Source organism: Phasianus colchicus, chromosome 1 (assembly GCF_987193195.1).
Source record: "Phasianus colchicus chromosome 1, bPhaCol1.hap1.1, whole genome shotgun sequence".
In the NCBI taxonomy this organism is placed as follows: domain Eukaryota; kingdom Metazoa; phylum Chordata; class Aves; order Galliformes; family Phasianidae; genus Phasianus; species Phasianus colchicus.
In genome coordinates, this window is record NC_143436.1 from 189,961,097 (window position 1) to 189,980,917 (window position 19,821).

At 44.9% G+C, this 19,821-nt stretch overlaps 2 long non-coding RNA genes across 2 annotated transcripts; one reads left to right on the forward strand and one right to left on the reverse strand.

Annotated features, from left to right (window-relative positions):
- The first annotated feature begins 2 nt into the window (after positions 1–2).
- On the forward strand, positions 3–7,635 carry LOC149920332 (uncharacterized). The gene is made up of 3 exons (XR_016463461.1): positions 3–100; positions 7,003–7,047; positions 7,514–7,635. It is a non-coding gene; the product is annotated as an uncharacterized LOC149920332 (long non-coding RNA).
- A 250-nt stretch (positions 7,636–7,885) lies between these two features.
- On the reverse strand, positions 7,886–18,922 carry LOC149920333 (uncharacterized). Its single transcript, XR_016463462.1, has 3 exons — positions 18,848–18,922; positions 11,894–12,047; positions 7,886–9,494 (listed from the first exon to the last, which is right to left on the reverse strand). It is a non-coding gene; the product is annotated as an uncharacterized LOC149920333 (long non-coding RNA).
- Positions 18,923–19,821: the final 899 nt, after the last annotated feature.

Here is a 19,821-nt window from a genome sequence, read left to right on the forward strand (position 1 = left end):
GGCTCGCGTGAGCCGCGCAGCCAATCCGCGTCGCCGGGGGGCGGGGGTAGGGCTGGTGGCTGCTGAGCGTGGAGACGGGTTGGGAACCGATGGCGGCGGGGTGAGGGGGGGGGAGGGAGGGAGTTAGTAAGCTAAGGAGGGGGATTGCAAACACTGGGGATGGGTTAAGAATTGATTTATGGATGAGGGAGTGGGAGTTTAAATGGATGTTGGGGTTTGAAAACTGGGGAGGGGAATTGTAAATAGGTGAAAGCTTGCAAACCGCCGGGGGGATGGAATTGCTGCAAAATGGGGGGATGGGGGGCGACTGCGAAATGGTGGAAGGTGGCAAACTGGGCAGGGGGAACTGGAAATAGATGGGTGTTGCAAACAAGGATAGATGGGGGGTGTTGCAAACCGATGGGGGTGTTGCAAACCGATGGAGAGGTTGTAAATAATGGGGTAGAAGGGTTGCAGACTGAGGAGAATTGCAAATAGTTGGGGGAGTTGCAAATCGGGGTGGGGGCATTGCAAAGCGATGGGGAGGCGGATCGCAAATAGATGGAGGGGTTGCAAATAAGGAGGGGGTTGCAATCAAGTGGAAGGGGCTGCAAACTGGAAAGGTGGATGGCAAAGCTAGGGAGGGGGAGTTGCAAATCAGGGGGTGTGTGCAGTTCTGGGAGCGCTGGGAGGAGTCACAGTGATGGGAGCATCTGCACCAGAGTGCATCAGTGTCTGGGAAAGCGAATGGGGCTTGGGGGAAGGAACATCTGGGGCTGCTTAAAGCTGGGGTCCCTGCGGCCCTCTGCAGTGTGAGTTGGGCTACAGAATCCTCAGAGGCAGGGGTGGTTCTGCAGCCAGGTCAGCTGCAGGCCTGGCACGTGGCCCAGCTTGCAGCGCTGGCCGTTTGTGGGCCCAACGTGCTGGGATGTCCTGTGGCGTCTCTGTGAAGTTTGTGAACAGTCCGTGCTGGGTACAGGGTGTACAGTGGCTGAGTGAGGAGTTGTGTGAAGCTTGGCTGGCAGATACAGCCTGATCATAGAACCTGCAGCCAGATCATAGAACCCTATAATATCCCAAGTGGGAATGGGCCCACAAGGATCACTGAGTCCAACTCCTAGATCCACACAGGACCATGCAAAACCAGACCCAATGTCTGAGAGCACTGTCCAAATACTCCCTGAGCTCCAGCAGCTCGGGGCCGTGCCCACTGCCCTGGGCAGGCTGTTCCATGCCCACTGTCCTCTGGTGCAGACCCTTTCCCTCACCCTCAGCTGCCCCTCCCCTGACGCAGCTCCATGCCGTTCCCTCAGGCCCTGTCGCTGTCACACAGAGCAGAGCTCAGCGCTGCCCTCCGCTCCCTGTGAGGAGCTGCAGCCGCCATCAGGCCTCCCCTCAGCCTGCTCTGCTCTGGGCTGAGCACAACACAGACCTCAGCAGCTCTTCATTTCACCCTAACCTTTTGCAGTCCTCCCAGGAAGCTTCCTATTAGTGCAAGACCATATCTTTCCAGCACGTGCTCCAAAAGTAATGCTTCATATTTAATTCCTTGGAAACTTGCATACACAAGTTGCAAAGAGCACAGTGACACTGTTTGATAGAACAAATTTTCAGCTATAGAACACTGTTTCTCAATACAGTCATCACCAATAGCTGTGCATTTTCACCAGTGAAACTGAATCACAGAATCACAGAATCACAGAATCGTAGGGGTTGGAAGGGACCTCCAGAGATCATCGAGTCCAACCCCCCTGCCAAAGCAGGATCCCTACACCAGGTCGCACAGGTAGGCGTCCAGGCGGGTCTTGAATATCTCCAGAGAAGGAGACTCCACAACCTCCCTGGGCAGCCTGTTCCAGTGCTCCGTCACCCTCACCGTAAAGAAGTTCTTGCGCACATTGGTGCGGAACTTCCTATGCTCCAGCTTCTGGCCATTTCCCCTTGTCCTGTCTCCGCACACTGCTGAAAAGAGTCTGGCCTTGCCACTCTGCCCCCCACACCTTAGATATTTATAGACCTGGATCAGGTCCCCTCTCAGTCTTCTCTTCTCAAGGCTAAACAGACCCAGCTCACTTAGCCTTTCCTCATAGGGGAGATGCTCCAGGCCCTTCACCATCTTTGTGGCTCTCCGCTGGACTCTTTCCAAGAGATCCCTGTCTTTTTTGTACTGGGGAGCCCAGAACTGGACACAGTACTCCAGATGAGGCCTTACCAGGGCAGAGTAGAGGGGGAGGATCACCTCCCTCGACCTGCTGGCCACGCTCCTTTTAATGCACCCCAGAATGCCATTGGCCTTTTTGGCCACAAGTGCACACTGCTGGCTCATGGCCAACCTGTCGTCCACCAGGACACCCAGGTCCCTCTCCACAGAGCTCCTCTCCAGCAGGTCATCCCCCAACCTGTACCGGTGTACCGAATCACCACCTTCACCCTGCTGGTCACACTTCTGTTGATGCAACCCAGGATACAGTGGACCTTCTGGGATGCAAGTGCACATTGTGGGCTCATATTGAATCTTTCATCAATTGACACTCCTAAATCCTTCTCCTCAGGGCTGCTCTTAAGCCATTCTCCACCAAACCTGTACCTGTTCTTAAGATTGCCCCAACCCAGGTGCAGGACCTCGCACTTGGCCTGTCTGAACTTCATGAGGTTGGCATGGGCCCACCTCTCCAGCCTGTCCAGGTTCCTCTGGATAGCATCCCTTTCCTCTAGCATGTCATCTGCACCACTCAGCTTGGTGTCATCTGCAAACTTGATGAGGGTGTACTTGACCCCACTGTCCATGTTGCCTACAAAGGTGTTAAAAAACACTGGTCCCAATACTGATCTCTGTGGAACACCACTTGTCACTGGTCTCCACTTGCACACTGAGCCACTGACTGTAACTCTCTGAGTGTGACCATCCAGCTAACTCCTTATCCAGTGAGTGGTCAAATCCATTTTTCTCCAACATGGCAACCAAGATGTTATGTGGGACAGTCAAACACTTTGCACATGTCCAGGTAGATGTGTCATGCTGTAACTCCATCATAAAAGGCCACCAAGTTTGTCAAGCATGACTTGCCCTTGGTCAAGCCATGTTGGTTACTACTGATCACCTCATCTTTATTTTCCATATGCCTTAGTAGGGCCTTCAGGAGGATCTGCTCCATGATCTTGCCAGGCACAGAGGTGAGACTCTCTGTCCTGTAGTTCCCTGGATCTTCTTTTTTTTCCCTTCTTGAATATGGAGGTTAAGTTTCCCCTTTTCCAATCAGTGGAAACCAGACTGCCATGACCTTTCAAATATGATGGATAGAGGCTTGACAATTTCATCCTCCAGTTCCCTTGTGGAGGGATTCAGTTCCACACCTTTGCTTTATATGCCCTTCCATGTAAGACATCATTTTGTCAGACTGCCCCACTGCTGCCATCTGTCACACAGCAACAAAACATAAAAACAGAATACTGATGGGAATGTTCAACCTCTACTGCCATCCGACATTCGCCTCTGACATCGTGGGCCAACACAGTAAAATAGGAATGTTACTTTCAGAGCACCCCTTGGAGCAGCTCTGCAGGTCTTGTGGTTCAGTGACCCAGTGCATCACTTCTTGCTTCTGCAGTGCTCTGATCAAAGAATTGTTTGCAGGCAGAAATGGCAGTTGTTGCCTAAGATATGAATTTGCCCAGCTCAGCTCAGAAAACACCTCCTGATAAAGGAAAACCCAGCCTCGTTCACATGTGCAGCAGCTCTGCTTGGACCTGAGCAGGAGGTTTGGGATCTCTGCCAACTCTGACTGTGCACTAATGAAGAAGACAGCACAGCACTGATTTTGCTCCAGGCTCTGTTCCATTGGGTTGCAGTCCTCTATTCTGGGAAGCCCTAGGGATGAAGTAGCATGGGAAAAACCTAACAGCCCATCCCAGGCTGGGCTGTCCTGGGAGCTCAGCCTTAGTTGGAACAGGGACAGCAGCATCTTGGAAAATAAGAGACTCACTTCAATTCAAAAAGCGCTGAGGACCTTTACTTTTACCTCCTTATGTTCTTGGGGCTTTCAGGAGCTCTCCTGGCCATACGAACAAAGCTGCACCCTGGGAATACCAGGCTGCAGCAATAAAGCTACTTAAATGCATGCCAGGGATTGGTCCCTTGGTGTGAGGCTGGGTGATGTGGCTCAGGACTTGCCTTGTAATAAATATCTGGGTGTCCTGGAGAGTGTTTCTCTGAGTAGTCCTAAAACCAAAGGCAGAGTGTGAGCTAATTGCTAAGCAGCATAAATGGCGGAGGAACTGAATGCTCTGAGTGCTCAGCTTACTCCAGGTCCTCACTAATTCAGCAGTGTTAGATATACCAGGACATCTGGATTGAAGTTTACACAGTCAAAAATGTCAGATGCATGTAAGCCTCATTAAAGGACAGCTACGATATCCCAGTTTCTGTGCCTTCTGCCAGATAGGTGAGTGATGTAGCAGCATCCCATTGCCCTGGACTCTTCTAGCTGAATACATCCATTTGCAGCTGAGCTGACAGAATGCAACTTTCAAACGTTAGCTGGGCCAGACTCCCACGTATGGCTCTCAGGTTTTGGCACAACCTCTTTCTTATTGGATAGCACTACAGCTCTACAGCTCACCTATACTGATGCTAACTGCATACAGATGTCTCAGGTGGCAATGGCTGCATGCAGAAAAGCACTGTCCACCTATCCAGGTTTCTGAGGGTGTCACTGTCTGAGAACATTATCTACTAATATCTTCAGTGTCTAGCAAATCTGCTATCTGCAAGGGAAATTAGAGATCTCAGCCCATGACAGTAGATGGAGGTGTGAAGAATTCTACTTGCCCTCACACTGAGTCACCATAGAATCATAGGATTGTTTGAGCTGGAAGAGACTTTTAAAGATCATCTGGTCCAACTCCCCTGCAATGAACAGGGAACACCTACAGCTCCATCAGGTGCTCAGAGCCCCATCCAACATGATCTTGGGTGTCTCCAGGGACAGGGCATCCACTACCTTTATGGGCAACCTGTGCCAGTGCTTCGCTATCTTATTGGAAAAAACTTCTTTCTTATATCCAATCTACATCTCCACTCTTTTAGTTTGAAGCTATTTTCCCTTGTCCTATCCCCACAGATCCTGCTACAGAGTCTGTCTCCTTTCTCACAGCCCCTGTTTAGGTACTGTAAGGCTGCTCTTCATTCTCCCTGTAGCCTTCTCTTCCCCAGGCTGAACAGCCCCAGCTCTCTCAGCCTGTCCTTGTAGGAGAGGTGTTCCATTCATTGGATCATTTTTGGTGCACTCCAACAGCTCCATGTCTCTCCTGTACTGAGGACTCCACTAATCTGGATGCAGTACTCCAGGTGAGGTCTCATAGAGCAGAGCAGAGGGGCAGGATCACCACCCTCGCCCTGCTGGTCAGTGTTAGGAGGTGGTCTGGGTCAGAACCTATTACAGATAGTTAATCAGCCAAAAAAAAAAAAGTAGGAACCAAAGAAATAAGCCAAACAGGGAACTTCACATCACAGGAGGCTTCACGTTCCAAGTGCAGAAGAATCTGGGAAATCTTCCTTTTAAACATTTTTATGCATCACAACAATCTGGAACCATTTTGATTTGGAAGCATTGCAGAGCTTTGCCCTCTCTCCTCTCTCATAGTGCTTTCCAACTTGTTGCTTTTTTTGCCATGTATTTGTTTGCTCCCTTGGGACAGGTGATCCAGCTTTTTCCTGCTGCTTGTGCAGTTCTCAGTGCCTTCCTGAGCAGTGCTTCTGTAAGCAGCTCCTCTTGTCCACCAGGAACTGCCCTCTCTAGGAGAATAGGGCTTTGCAGCCACTTTTCTCATGCTTCTTCTCTTATTTTGTCCTTCTGCTTGTTCTCTTGCCATTCATGTGACTGTCTCATGCTTCCATTATAAAGTTCTATTAAATCCTCACTGAAAATTACTGTGCTGCTATGAAAGTTGGGGAATAAATGCATCTTTCAGCTCGGGTCAGTGCAGGTGAACACAGTGTGCACACTGACAGACACCTGCTTCCCTCGGTAAACTGCAGAGGATCTCAGAGACGTGGCTGCACTGTGTGCTCTTTTAGGACACTGTCAGAATATTGCCAGGAAATTTGTAAAAAGTAAATTTCAGGAGAGAACTGAAGGCCTTTGAGAAGGCACTGGAGCACCATGCCATCAGTGGTATCTGGAAAGAGCTTCACCAATCTCCATTTCTTCTCAAGATCTGGCCCAAGTGTAAGTGCAGCCTATAATTTGCTTTGTAGGCATAAACCATAAGTTCACAGCACCAAAATTCCCAAATTCTGGGAATTCCCTAAAGCTTGTCATGCTTGTCTAGAATGGCAGTGAGTGGCCATTCATTGAGCTGGCATTAGAATCACAGAATCATTAAAGTTGGAAAAGACATCTAAGATCACCTAGTCCAACAATCAGCCCATCCCCACCATGCCCACTGACCACATCCCTCAGTGCCACATCTCCATGGTTCTTGAATGCCTTCAGGGATGGTGACTGCAAAAATCTCCCTGGGCAGCCTGTGCCAGTGCCTCACCACTCTTTTGGAGAAGAAATTTTTCCTAATATCTAACCTGAACGTCCCCTGGTACAACTTCAAGCCATTACCTTTTGTCCTATCACTGTTACATGGAAGAAGAGGCCGACCACCACCTCACCACAATCTCCTTTCAGGGAGCTGTAGAGAGTGATAAGGTCCCCTGCACCTCCTCTTCTCCAGACTGAACAATCCCAGTTCCCTCAGCCGCTCCCCATAAGATTTGTGCTCCAGAACACTCACATCTCAGCTGCCCTTCTCTGGACATGCTCCAGGGCCTCAGTGTCTTTTTGAGGGGCCCAAAAACAAACACCGTACTCAAGGTACAACTGCCCCAGAGCAGAGATCAGAGGCCCTTTAAGAATCATTTTTCACCCTTGTTTTCCCAATGGTAAGCTTAAGCCATGCTGCATTATTTGAAGAAGGATTCTCTTTTGGCTTATAGTCCTGAATCCTACTTGTTCTTTTTTTCTTTTTTAGCAGGGAATAATCTCAACATCCCCTCATGTTTGCTGATATTTCAAGGTAAAAGAATTAACTGGAAGTTTTCCCATTTTCCAGATGTAATGATTTCCAAAATAAATACGGGAAGGGTTGTGGGATAATACCATGTGAACATTTTAATACACACAATAATGTCCTCCAGTTTATACAGATCTGGATTTTTTCCAGACAAAAGCTGATGTCTTTCATGGAATCATAGAATCATAGAATGACGTGGGTTGAAAAGGACCACAATGATCATCCAGTTTCAACCCCCCTGCTATGTGTAAAGTGGCCAACCACTAGACCAGGCTGCCCAGAGCCACGTAGAAAAGATTACATCAAGAAATCAGAACCGTGGTGTTCACCACACTGATTCTGCAGGCTAAACCAAGATGACATACAGAGCCACGTTCATGCTTCTCACTTCAGGAGAATTGTATTTCAATTGTGTTTTGTCTGTGCTGCTGCTGTTCCTGGAGATGGTGATATATTCTTTCTATATCAGGTGTCAGAATTGGCTGAAGTGAGCCATGAAGAGCTAAACTGAGCCACTGGAATCCCTATGGGAGGAATCAGAGGCAGTGCACATGGACACCACTCCGGCAGCAGCCCATAAGGGGAACTGGGACCCAAAGGAGCAGCTACTTCTCTGCTTATTTCCTGCTTTTTGAGAAAATGCTCTCCGTAGTTCTGGACAGAATGCAAAATAACATCTTGCATCCTTCAGGTACCTCAACCTGCTTGAAAATCCCTCCAGCTGGGTAATAAAAGCTGTTTCTCTGCCTTCATTCGACCAACATTCCTAAACCTCTGCAACAACCTACTTCTACTGCCAGCCTATGTCACTACTCCATCCAGATGGAAATAAAATCTTTTAGGGTGGAAAAATTGTGTGCTGCCAAAACGTATGTCTGCCCATGCTCCCTGCAATCACAGTGCTGTCTCTGGAACTCATGTCCCCTTCCTCCTTCCATGATGTTTCTCCCATTCAGCAGTCAGGAAAGACCTGTCCTGTGCAGGTTCCACATCCTTCACCTCTTCATGCCAGGTGGGGGCAGCAGCCTTCAAACAAGCAGATGGTGCTCACCTTCCTATGGATATGAGTGGGAAGGAGAGTAGAGTTTTGGGCCTCGTGAATGAGTCCTGAGATAAATCTGTTATAGAGAAATCTGACTTCAAGCAGGGCAGGTGCAAACTGGGAGCTGCAACTGGTTGTTGGCTGTGCTCTTCAGCTCTGCAGATGTTACATCTTTCCCAAAGCATGACAGAAAAGCAGAGAGGAATGAATGATGAAATCCTTCAGTAAAAAATGTTTCTCTGTCCCCTCAGCCATTCCCATCTTATATGAGGTTGTTAGTGCAACATTATTTATGCTTCAAACACAGGAATTTTTTGATAGTCATGAATAGCTTTGTGAACCTAAGAAAAGACTCAGAAGGAGCCATTTTTCCTCTGCTTGAAGTCCTAACACACTTTAAGTTTCTGTAATAAAACTGTCAGTCCATAAAGTTGGGCTGCTAAGACCACTGATAAAATGTAATTATTCTAAAGCAATGATAGTTTCGAGGAACTCAGCACTGTTGAAAAGGCTTTCAATTTAATCCTGAATTTTCCAGAGGAATAATGAACAGTAAATTTCACTGGCTTAATTTTCAAATGCCCATGTTGGAATAGCCTTAGGACTCACTCTTGCTGCCAGCTCTCAGATATCCTGGCAGTGCAATTCAACAGCCTAAGATGCAGATGCTGAATCACTGCATTTTGCAGGTTTGTGTTTCCCTGCAAAATGGCCATGATTTTAGGTTACCCTGCAAAGGTGGTTTGATAAACTGCATCGTCCTGGATGCCCAGTACTGTGTGCACTTGCAAATGAAAGAAGCAGTGCTCCCACCATGACTTTTAGCTCTTTAAATAGCAGGATTAAGCAGGTAGATATGGCTTTAGACATCCATGTTTGGACCTCCTGTCAAAGACAAAAGTGTTATAAAAATCGATTTGATGGGACTGCGTGGCTGCCGATCATCACCAGCACACTTTTGGTTTCTCTCTGCTGGACTGAGCTTTGAACGTACATTAAAAAGAATTGAGAAGTTGAAATAAGCCAGTTACAACTCTCAAAAGAACCATTTTTAAACACAGAAGCATTCAGAGAACAAAACCTCCTTTTCAGCACTCCTGGCTCATTCCTGGGGGCCATTTCTTACAGTTCTGCTAAATCAGTTGAGAAAGTCACCAAAGCATAGCAACATCACAGTGTTCCTATGAAAAAAGGCACCAAAGATCCTTGAGAAAACCCTGAATAGCGCAGAAAGCAAGAACAAATGTTTTATATATGTTGTATTGTTAAAACTCCCAAGTGGCATAAATATAATAAACAATAGTGAAGAATGGGATATTTCTGTTTGTTTCCACACACTTGAGATGACCTAACCTACCTCAGGCATGGTTCCACTTTGTGACTTGTGAGTTATTTGATCGTTCCAAACCTGTGAAAATAAACACTATTATTCTACTGTTCTACATTGTGCATTCTTTTGTTCTCTGTAAATAGACTGAGAACTATCAAATGAAAGTAAATCATAATGAAATACAAATCAAAATAAAAGCTGCAGATAAAAGAAAAACAGCACATTTAAAAAAAAAAAATAAATAAAGTAATAAACACAAAAATAATGAAATGGTAGGCTCATCACTGAGCAGAGCTCCATGTGCTCCAGATGACTTTGTCAGCGTTTTATGGTTCAGTTCTGATCTCATTTGCAGAGGTCTCCTGCAGGGACTTCTCCCATACTAACTCTAGGATAGATAGAAATCTAGCAGGGGGTTGGAACTTGATGATCCTTAGAGTCCCTCCCAACCCTAGTCATTCTATGATTCAAAGATTCTATGAATTTCAGGTTAGGTTTTTCAAAGAACCCTTGAGAGCTGCTCAGATCACAACCCAGTTTAGTACGGGCTGGACACCTAACTTGGTGCCTCTTAATAAATTCCCCTCCTAAAGTAACAGGCTTTTTTTCAGGCTGTTTCAATACTGTCTTCCAGATAGTTTTCAGCATTTTGCATAGTTGTAAATATAGGCTGTGGTGTCACCCTGGTATCTGAGTTTCCAGCATGAAGACATGAACTTGAGTCTAAATTCTTTCTTAGGAATGGTTCTGCTTTTTGAGGTTAGCTAAGCCCCAAAACCCACCCATGCCTCTGCAACGTCTGAAAGTCATGTTTTGTAGATCACATTATGTCAAATTTGTGCACATCGTGTTGAGAATCACTGTTGTTCATAGGGCTTTCATCACTCAGTGGGAGAGTTCCTTTCACAGCCTGATGTATGTTACCGTCAGAAGGCTTCTCTTGACATTTTTGTAGTGTTTTGTAGCATTGGAAGACTTTGAAGATAGGGAGAAGTAAACTTAATGCCAGAGTTCTGCATACATGTGCATATGCGTGTGCATGGAGATGAGGTAACTGGCCAAACGTGGTATCATTTTACGTCCCTCTGCCACACCAAGAAAGCACCTTCCTTTTACATTCTCTTTACAGAATATAAAATATTTGTTCTTTATGTTTTGAGAAGAAGAAATGTGATTTTATACAGATCTCCTTTGTCAAAAACCCGGATAGGGGAAGTCAATATAGCTTTGGATAGAATAATACACTGCCTCTAATAGCACAGCACTAAGGATAGTCCATGGGTGAAGTCTCAGTACCACAAAGGAGCATTAACTCAAATGATTTATAGAAGTTCCATCATACCAGAACTTCAGCTAACTTTACAAAGATAGTGATAATTATTCAAGAAGTTATACCTCCTCCCAGCACTCCCACCCCCACTGAACTGCATTCATCACTGTCCTGGAAGAACAAATGTACACAGTAACAGACAGTGAGGGATGATGGGGGAACATTTTAAATAAACAAAATAGCTCATTTTGAAAAACAGTTTTCACTATTGTGTGAAGGAGCTATAATTGTTAATGGTCAAAAAAATAGACATACAGGTTTATAGCACAGCTCACCAAAAGCTGAAAGTCTCAACATAAATTTCCTTCTATGCCCTGCATCATTTTGTTCTAGCTGAAGGAAAATAAGGTCTCTCCCAGGACCATCTCTTACAGTACCACTTTCTAGGAGGACTTTTGAAAGTTCCCTTTTCCTATGTGTCTGTTTCGAAAACAATTTCGAAAAAACTGTCTGTTTGCTCTCTGAAATCATGGACCTGTGACCCAGTTCATCCTTTCATAATTCTGAGGCTGGATTGGCATGGCATTGCCCTTTTATGTGCAAGTCTCATAGCAAGCCTTAAGGGCATTACAATGACTCTCTACTTAGCCTGAAATTAAAACAGTTTTTGATCCTGCAGTGATGCATTGTACCCCAAGGGTTCTTCCATTAATAATCCCTTAGTCTATACTTTCTTATTACAGTTAAGCCTGTGTTAATCCCTCTTTGCTTCACCCAGCTACCTGAGCAGCTAAGGAATGAGTCAGACATCCAGTGAGATGACATCCTCACACAGAGGGTGGTGATGCACTGGAACAGGTTGCCCAAGGAGGCTGTGGATGCCCCATCCCTGGAGGCATTCAAGGCCAGGCTGGATGTGGCTCTGGGCAGCCTGGTCTGCTGGTTGGTGACCCTGCACATAGCAGGGGGTTGAAACTGGATGATTGTTGTGGTCCTTTTCAACCCAGAAAACCCTTTTTCTGTGATTCTGTGATTCTATGATCCTAAGCATTTCTGATAGTCAAGGCAGAGTGGAACACTTGCAGTTCAGCCTCGATAGCTCTGAACTGGACTCTCAAGCACCTTCTCTTTCTGTCTTGACTACACAGGATTCAACGGCAAACTAACCTTCCAAAAAAAAAATAAAAAACCCACAGATTCAATTCACCCTTAGTTGCACATCTATCAGGTGCATAGGAAGAAGAGGCAAGGTGTGGGGCAGCACAGAGAGCATCACTGGTCCTCTATCATGATGGCCTTGGGGTTGTGGCAATGTGCACCCTCCAGAAACTCTCCTCCAGAAACACATCTTCAGCTGTGGCCTGAAATTTCCATATTTGAGGAATAATTCTTCGGTAACATTTGGGTTAAAGAGTAGTTTTCATCGATTTTTTTTTTTTATGCACATTTTTTAGGAGTTTTATTTTTATATTTTTCATAGTTCCCCAAGGATATATGTACAGTGTCAGCAGTAATGAATGACATGAACTTTTACCATATGGAACTGAAATATCATGGTATTCTAGCTTTCATGGTAATTTGGCCCCATGGAAGTCTCTCTGAGGAATAAAAATGCCTGAGAAAAACAGAATTCACATAAACTACCGTTATTTTCTAACTTCATCTATATGTCTACGGGGAATTAGATGAATTGTCAGCCTCCAAATATAAATAACACTGCCCAGGAACGAAAGATCACTATATCCTCAGATGCTTCATCCAGTAATAACAAAAATAAAATTCTGTGTTTGTTCCATTGATAACAAAACCTCTGTGCAGTGCTAGAATACCAGAGTGATCGGCACTGTAGAAAAGGTTAAGGGTGCGGCTCCTTGACAGTGGAAGCCAATCTAAGCTAATCTGTTTTCTTTTGTGGTCACACCACCCGTCCTCGTCATCACATTCATTTCAATTTGTTCTGTTCGTTTTTTGACAATTAAACCCGCACCTACACTGCCAAGGAAGCAGAGGAACAGCAGAAATGCACGTGGGACAGGGCGGGTCATGAGGAATGATATTTCAGGTCAGAAAATGGTCATGGAAATGGTGCTTCGGACAAAGAAATGCTTGTGGAGACAGATGTGATTTGTAGGTCTCAATTGCTTTGCACCTACACAGGCAAGGGATACAAGGTAAATAGAAAATGGCAGCAAAGCCTTGCATACAAGAATGAAAGCCATTATTTGTGCTAATTTTGCAAGTCCTTGAGTGTGTATAACAGCAATCCATATGATTAATTTTCCAACTTAGGTAGAAATTAGGAAATCTGTTTGCCGAAGACTTGCCAAACCAGTCCTTCTCACAGCCTGGAATGAAGTTTGTGTTTGTCTTTATTCATATAGGAATAGGTAGAGAAAGATGTGAATGTCACATAGAAATGGATTACAGAAGAGAAGCTCTGTTTGTGTGAAGAGGGATAAACCGTACTGGAAGAGGGAACAGAATAAAGCAAATACCTCCTGCCACGACATCTATGCTAAAGACTATCTGTATAAACATATCAGCAAAAAAATAACATGCTTGAATGAAATAACTATACCGACTCCCAAACTGGGAGTATACTGTGACCATTTGAAAAGAAAACAGCCAAAAATTAGAAGAATTACAGGGGAGACTGGAGTTTGGAATTAATTAGCACTCAGACCTATATTTTAGATGGCCCACAAAGTGAAGAACAGTGCCACTGTAAACCTGGCTGTCCCGCCAGAGCTGGAAGAGCCACATATTGCTGCCTGGCAAAACCCCTCTGCCATTTTAGCAGGACCTGAATGCAGCCATGTGTGTAGCGTGGTGCCCCTTAGCTGGCATGTGAGCTGCTCTTTGTGAGCGTCCAGACAACAGGCACTATCAGACAGCCTGCAGCGTTGCATCCATCCGCCCTTTGTGTATTCACAAACTCTACGAAAGCAACACAAATCTCACTAACTTCAACTCCTGGCAGATGTCAAATTTCTTTCCCAGGAGGATGACCCACTGCCTGCCTAACATAACACAAAGACGGGTTTTTTCCAGCCATGCCTTGCAAGTCAATACTTGCTGTTATGTAATTAAACACAGCGTATCAGCTCACACAGGCTTTTTAATGGGGAAAAAAAAAAAAAAAAGAAGACATTTCAAGATTTGTGGCGAGATTCATCAGCATGCTTCACAGCCCTGTGCTGCTCCAGTGACACAGAACAACCTCCTGCCTGCAGTAACCGATTCATTACAGCAGTTTCTTGCTGTACCGCCGGGGCAGCGCAGAACAGCTGAAGCGTATCAGCAAATCTGCCTCCTGAGCTCCTCTTCTGAGGGCTGTGTATCTCAGCATAACTTAATTTCTGAAGTCTACTTACCTATGAGAAGGACGTACAACCAGCCTAGCTTACAGAGAGCAAATACAGCAGAAACGACTTCTGCTGCTGCTAGAGTTAAAGCAAAAGAGGGCACAGAAAGATTTAGTAGGAAAGATGACGCTGCAAAAAGGAAACTAAGCAAGACTCGTGACCTCGCAGAGAAATAGAGCTCGGTCTGTCGTTTTCCACCATGGTTAAATAACGCCTTGTGAACCATCAGTCTTTTATTTCCAAAGATTCGGACTAAATTGCTATTGCGAAATGAAATGTCTTCGAACAAGGCAAAAAAGTGCATTCCTCATTCAGGACTGCACTCTGCACTTGCCAAATCTGAAGTTATAAAACCAAGCTGTGTTGGAGTTATCTGAGCATGAAAAAGGCCTCTGAGCTGTTTTCTGAGAAGAAAACTATTTATCATTTTCCATAAAATAAAAGAAAATAAAAATCTCTTGGGCCAAGATCAAGTGTGGGAAATTTCAGGCCAAAATGCAAATCCCTGAGCATTGCAGACACAAACATGAGCAGCAGTTCAAACTGAAAACCTGTTTGGGACACAACAGCACGGATTCCAAAGTTCAGGCTGAATTCTGCTTCCCCCATGGGTCAAGACACAGTCAGTGGATTTTCCCAAAAGGAGCAGATTTTGTTGAAATTTGACACACTGTATCTCTGCAACACAGCTTTCCTGGGCAGTTTGGTCAAAGCAGAGAATCAGAATCATCGAATGGCCTGGGTTGAAAAGGACCACAATGATCATCTAGTTTCAACCCCCCTGCTATGTGCAGGGTTGCCAACCACCAGACCAGGCTGTCCAGAGCCACATCCAGCCTGGCCTGAGGCTGCTCGTGTTGGATGGTTTTGTATTTCAGCACAGTGGAGCAACACTCTGGCCAAATAAATGCTGGTTTACTCTGCTAATCTGGCAGAGGACATACTGGCTCCATCACAAGAGGGGTGGCCAGCAGGGACAGAAAGGTGATTGTCCCTCACTACTCTGCTCTTGTGAGGCCCCATCTGCAGTACTGCACGGAGAGCTGGGGCTCCCAATACAGGAGAGATGTTGGAGTGGGTCCAGAGGAGGGCCACTAAGATGATCAGAGGGCTGAAGCAGCTCTCCTATGAAGACAGGCTGAGGGAGCTGGGCTTGTTCAGCCTGGAGAAGAGAAGGCTGCGGGGTGATCTCATTGCAGCCATCCAGTACCTAAAGGGAGCCTATAAACAGGAGGGGAATCAACTCTTTGAAAGGGTAGACAACTGTAGGACAAGGGGAAATGGTTTTAAGTTGAGGGAGGGAAGATTTAGGTTGGATGTCAGGGGGAAGTTCTTTACTATGAGAGTGGTGAGGTGCTGGAACGGCTGCCCAGAGAAATTTTGGATGCCCCATCCATCCCTGGAGCTGTTCAAGGCCAGATTGGATGGGGCCCTGAGCAGCTTGGTCCAGTATTAAATGGGGAGGTTGATGGCCCCACCTGTGGTAGGGGGGGGGTTGGAGCTTCATGATCCTTGTGGTCCCTTCCAACCTATTCTGTGATTTTATGATGATTCTATACATGAATCCTTCATTATCAGAAGAAAGGACTGTGGGGAAAAAAAATATTGTACATATTCTTAAGCCAAGAAAGAGAAATACTTGCATGAAAGATACTAGGACACAGGTAAAGTGAGGTGTATATGAACACCTTTCATCTTACAAAAGTTATGGCCAGCTTTGCTCTTGGTGCCCCATTATATGGTGTGTGTGATACACCTGTGACTTCTAGATTTCCACCCACACAAATAACCTGATAAATTCTCTAGCATTGGCACCCGTTTTGATGACAGCTAAATGCAAATAGCTTCTTGAAATGGTGCATATTAAACAGCGCTGAAATTTCCTGTTTACAGTGCTGTGAAAACAAAGTCTGAGGTCTCTGTGCAGACTGAGGTAACATTATTGACTTTCAGGGGTCATGGAGCAATTATTGACCCATGTTGGCATGCAAGGAATTACATATGTGAATTCAGATATTGTATGGATGTGTCACAGCTCAGCTGCACAGCAGTACCTTAAAGGAGGCTACAGCCATGTCGAAACAGAGATGCTTCCTGCTTTAAAAAGGTCAGCCTCTCAAAGTACAGAATAACAAGCATAGTAACTAGGAATCAACTGTAAAGATTTTACTAGATTCCAGAAAAGCCATTATGAAAGCAATCCGCCTTGATTTAAAAAATTTAGCTAAATGTATAGGTGGAAAATTAAAGAAAACACCTGAATAACATCATTAAAACTATAAAGTTAAAACAAAACATCAGTGATAAACAGGAGAAAGAAGACATTGAGTTGAATGAAAACAAACACAAAAGGAATTAAAAGAATGTTATAAAATAAGCAAAAAGAGAAAATTAATGGACAGGTGGTCAAAGACGATGGCATTTTATGTAAACCAAGACAAAGCCACAAATGGTACTGCTATGTTACGAGATGGAAATTGGGGAACTGTCAATAAACAATGCAAGTGACAAATGTCCAACAGATATTTGGCTGAGTTTTGGAAGACATAGATGAGAGAAGTTAGAGAGAATTGACTAATAGTGATAAATTTAATCTTATGGTTTCAGTGGTACTATAAGGAGATGTCCCAGAACAGCTCTAAAATTTGCACATTTAAAAACCTGCCTGTTTTGCTCACTTGTATCCAAGAGCTTTGTCAGAAATCTGTGGGATGGCAATGTCAATTCCCTCTGTGTCCCAGGAGTGGCCATTAGCCAGCCACCATGAGATATCTCCAAGTGACCCTGCACTTCTGGGCTAGCTTTTAAAATGAAATTCACCTGACCGTAAGTAGGCATCTAAATTTGATTAAGGAAATCACATCCCAGTGTGGTATCCACACTTGAAAAGAAATCGAGTGAGTGCCTGAGTTTCTTCAGGTCTGCCCACAAGCAGCAGTGGCTTTTGGTGTGAGGCTGTGGTCTGAAGGGCAGATAGCATCCTTGGATGTACAAGCAGGCTGATCTCGTGTAGGAATGAAGACCTGCATGTCTGACATGAGTCTTGTTTCTACTGGAGAGCCAAACCACATTCTAACACCAGCGTTCAGGGAAACACTGATGCCTTGAAAATATTCAGTTATGAATCTTCTCAGATCTCCTGCTGAAAGAATCTGAGAGATACTGGAGACATTCTATGACAAAGAAATACGCTTGCAGCTTAAAGGAAATGTGCAAAAAAATACATAAAAATGTCAGAGGAAAATTACAATAACAGAAATACAATAACAGACTATAAGTAATATTTTTTATTACTTATAATACTTATATATTATAAGTAACTCCTATAATGTGAGTTGCCCCCTGCAGTTGTTTGCTTGTCTTAGCTGACTCTAAAGGGATGAAAAGTCAGGCTCAAATCTCACTCCTTTAAAATCAAAAGTATGGTTAAAGTTTTGCAAAAAGACACCTTGCAGTAAGAAACTTGGGAAGTTCAATCCATTTTGCTTAAGGCCAAAGGGTGACTTATTTGGTGTGACATTACCCACAGGGATGATCTTGGGAATGGCTTCACACTCTGGCCACTAAAGATTCAACAAAAGTCAGAGGTTGGAAGCAGGAGATAACACAGACTAGAAACCAGATATAATTATTGGCAGCCGCAATAAATAGGGAGCTTCTTAGCAGCTGATTCTTTAATGAAGGCAACCTCAAAATCAGATTTCTTAAAAAAAATAAAAATAAAGAAGGATATATTATAATTCAAATAACAAACAAGGAAATAACACAGCTTGGGCTGTGCAGGACTCAGGCCAGAATCTCACAACTGCCCAGTAATCTAAGAATCTCTACACCAACTATCCCAGAGGTTTCTTACTTTGATCTGTTTCAAGAAGCTGTTATGCACATGCTTATCGTGGTGACATTTAATCACTGTTAATATATGCACAAGGTTCAAAGCAGTGTAATTACCATTTTTTCCAACTCAGACCTCTGCTACGATCTGCCAGTGTTCTTGTTTTGAAAACTAATTCCCATTATCTAAAAGACTCTCCAAAGCAAACATGGCAGTGTAGCACTTCCTAATATTTATTTTTGTGTTCTCAAAGAAAAAGCAATAGTGGTAATTTTTTTTTTTTTGGGGGGGGGGGTGGTGTTCTTTTTCTAAGAGACACTTGTATCTCACTGCAGCTCTAACACATCCTCCTGTCCTTTCCACTGAGTCAAAGGACCGGGTCTATTGACAGACAGCTTTGCTGAATGTGCAGCAGGCAAATTGTTTCCTGGGAATTAGGCAAAGCTCTGCTCTGGTCTACCCCACTACAGTGCCTAATTGCCACAAGTGACAAAGCAATCGACCATTGCAAAATGCAAAGGATTTTCATATTTGGGCCAGGCTGGACGGGGCTCTGAACAACCTGAGCTAGCTGTAGGTGTCCCTCTTCATTGCAGGGGAGTTGGACTAGATGACCTTTGAGTGTCACTTCCAGATCAAATGATTTTATGATACTAAGAAAAAGATTCATAGCTTTTAGGGTCACCGTGATCCTCCTCACTCCAATCTCCTTACCTACAGAATTTAGACCACAACTTCTCCCATGGGAGGTTCTGCCTTCTGCTTTTGTGTGTTAGCCTGTATGGAATGCCCAGTGCCCATTCCCTGTCTGATTTAGATCACGCTTTTGGTGGGGCTGGGAACAGCTCAGTGGACATTTGCAGTACACTGTGTGCGTTCACAGCACTATCACCAACCAAGATTAGCAGCTGAGCACTGCTAGTCACAGAAGGCAATGATTATGAGTAAATACAGCCCTCACCAGATACGGGTCGAGCTGCTGACTGCACTGCAGGTTCTTTGCACGACCTTGGGACCACGGCACCGGTCTGCCCCTGTGTTAAAAAAGTTAAGATAATATAACTTGTCTGCCTCGCAAGGGTTTTATAAGGCCGCAGTCACTTTATTGGAGCTAAGCATCAGGGTGATGAGGGCTATGTAAATACCTCTGCTCATGAAACATCCATTAAAACACTATCCCTAACACTTGAGGAAAAAGATCAGTCAGCGTCGTGGCCATGCACAGATGGACACACAGCTCTGTCACAGAGCAGCCACACATGTCCCACACTGCATGCACAGCGACACGCACCCAGCCAGAGGTCATTTAACCAGGGCTCTACAAACATTTTCCAAGTGCTTTACAAACAATTCATTAATAGATGACATATTTTTGCTAAAGGCACAACCAGCTCTACCAGATTTTATTACAGGTGTAAATTATGTGGAGCTCAAGCCTCATTTGTCTGCTCTTAATCCATCCTCCCGCTGACACTCCACAGCTCAATCCCACAGCCCTTTTCTCTCATCATTCATGAGTGCTTCATCCATACGTACTTATGAGATTTACACAAACACCATGAGCTACTGATAGCAGTGCCCTCCTCATTTCTTGCTGCCCATGAAGGAACACCATGACCCAGGTAGAACCAAGACGTACACTTTTCTTGAACACCTCCAGGGACGGTGAGTCCACCACCTCCCTGGGCAGCTTGTTCCAATGCATTACCACACTTTAAAAGAAGAAATGTTTCTTAATATTCATCTTGAACCTTCCCTGGCACAACTTGAGGCCATTCCTGCTCAGCCTATTGCTGTTACCTGGGAGAAGAGGCCAACACCCACCTTGCTGCAACCTCCTGTCAGGGAGTTTTAGAGTGTGGTAAGGTGTCCCCTGAGCCTTCTCTTCTCCAGATCAAACAATCCCAGTTCTCTCAGCCACTCCCCATTAGGCTT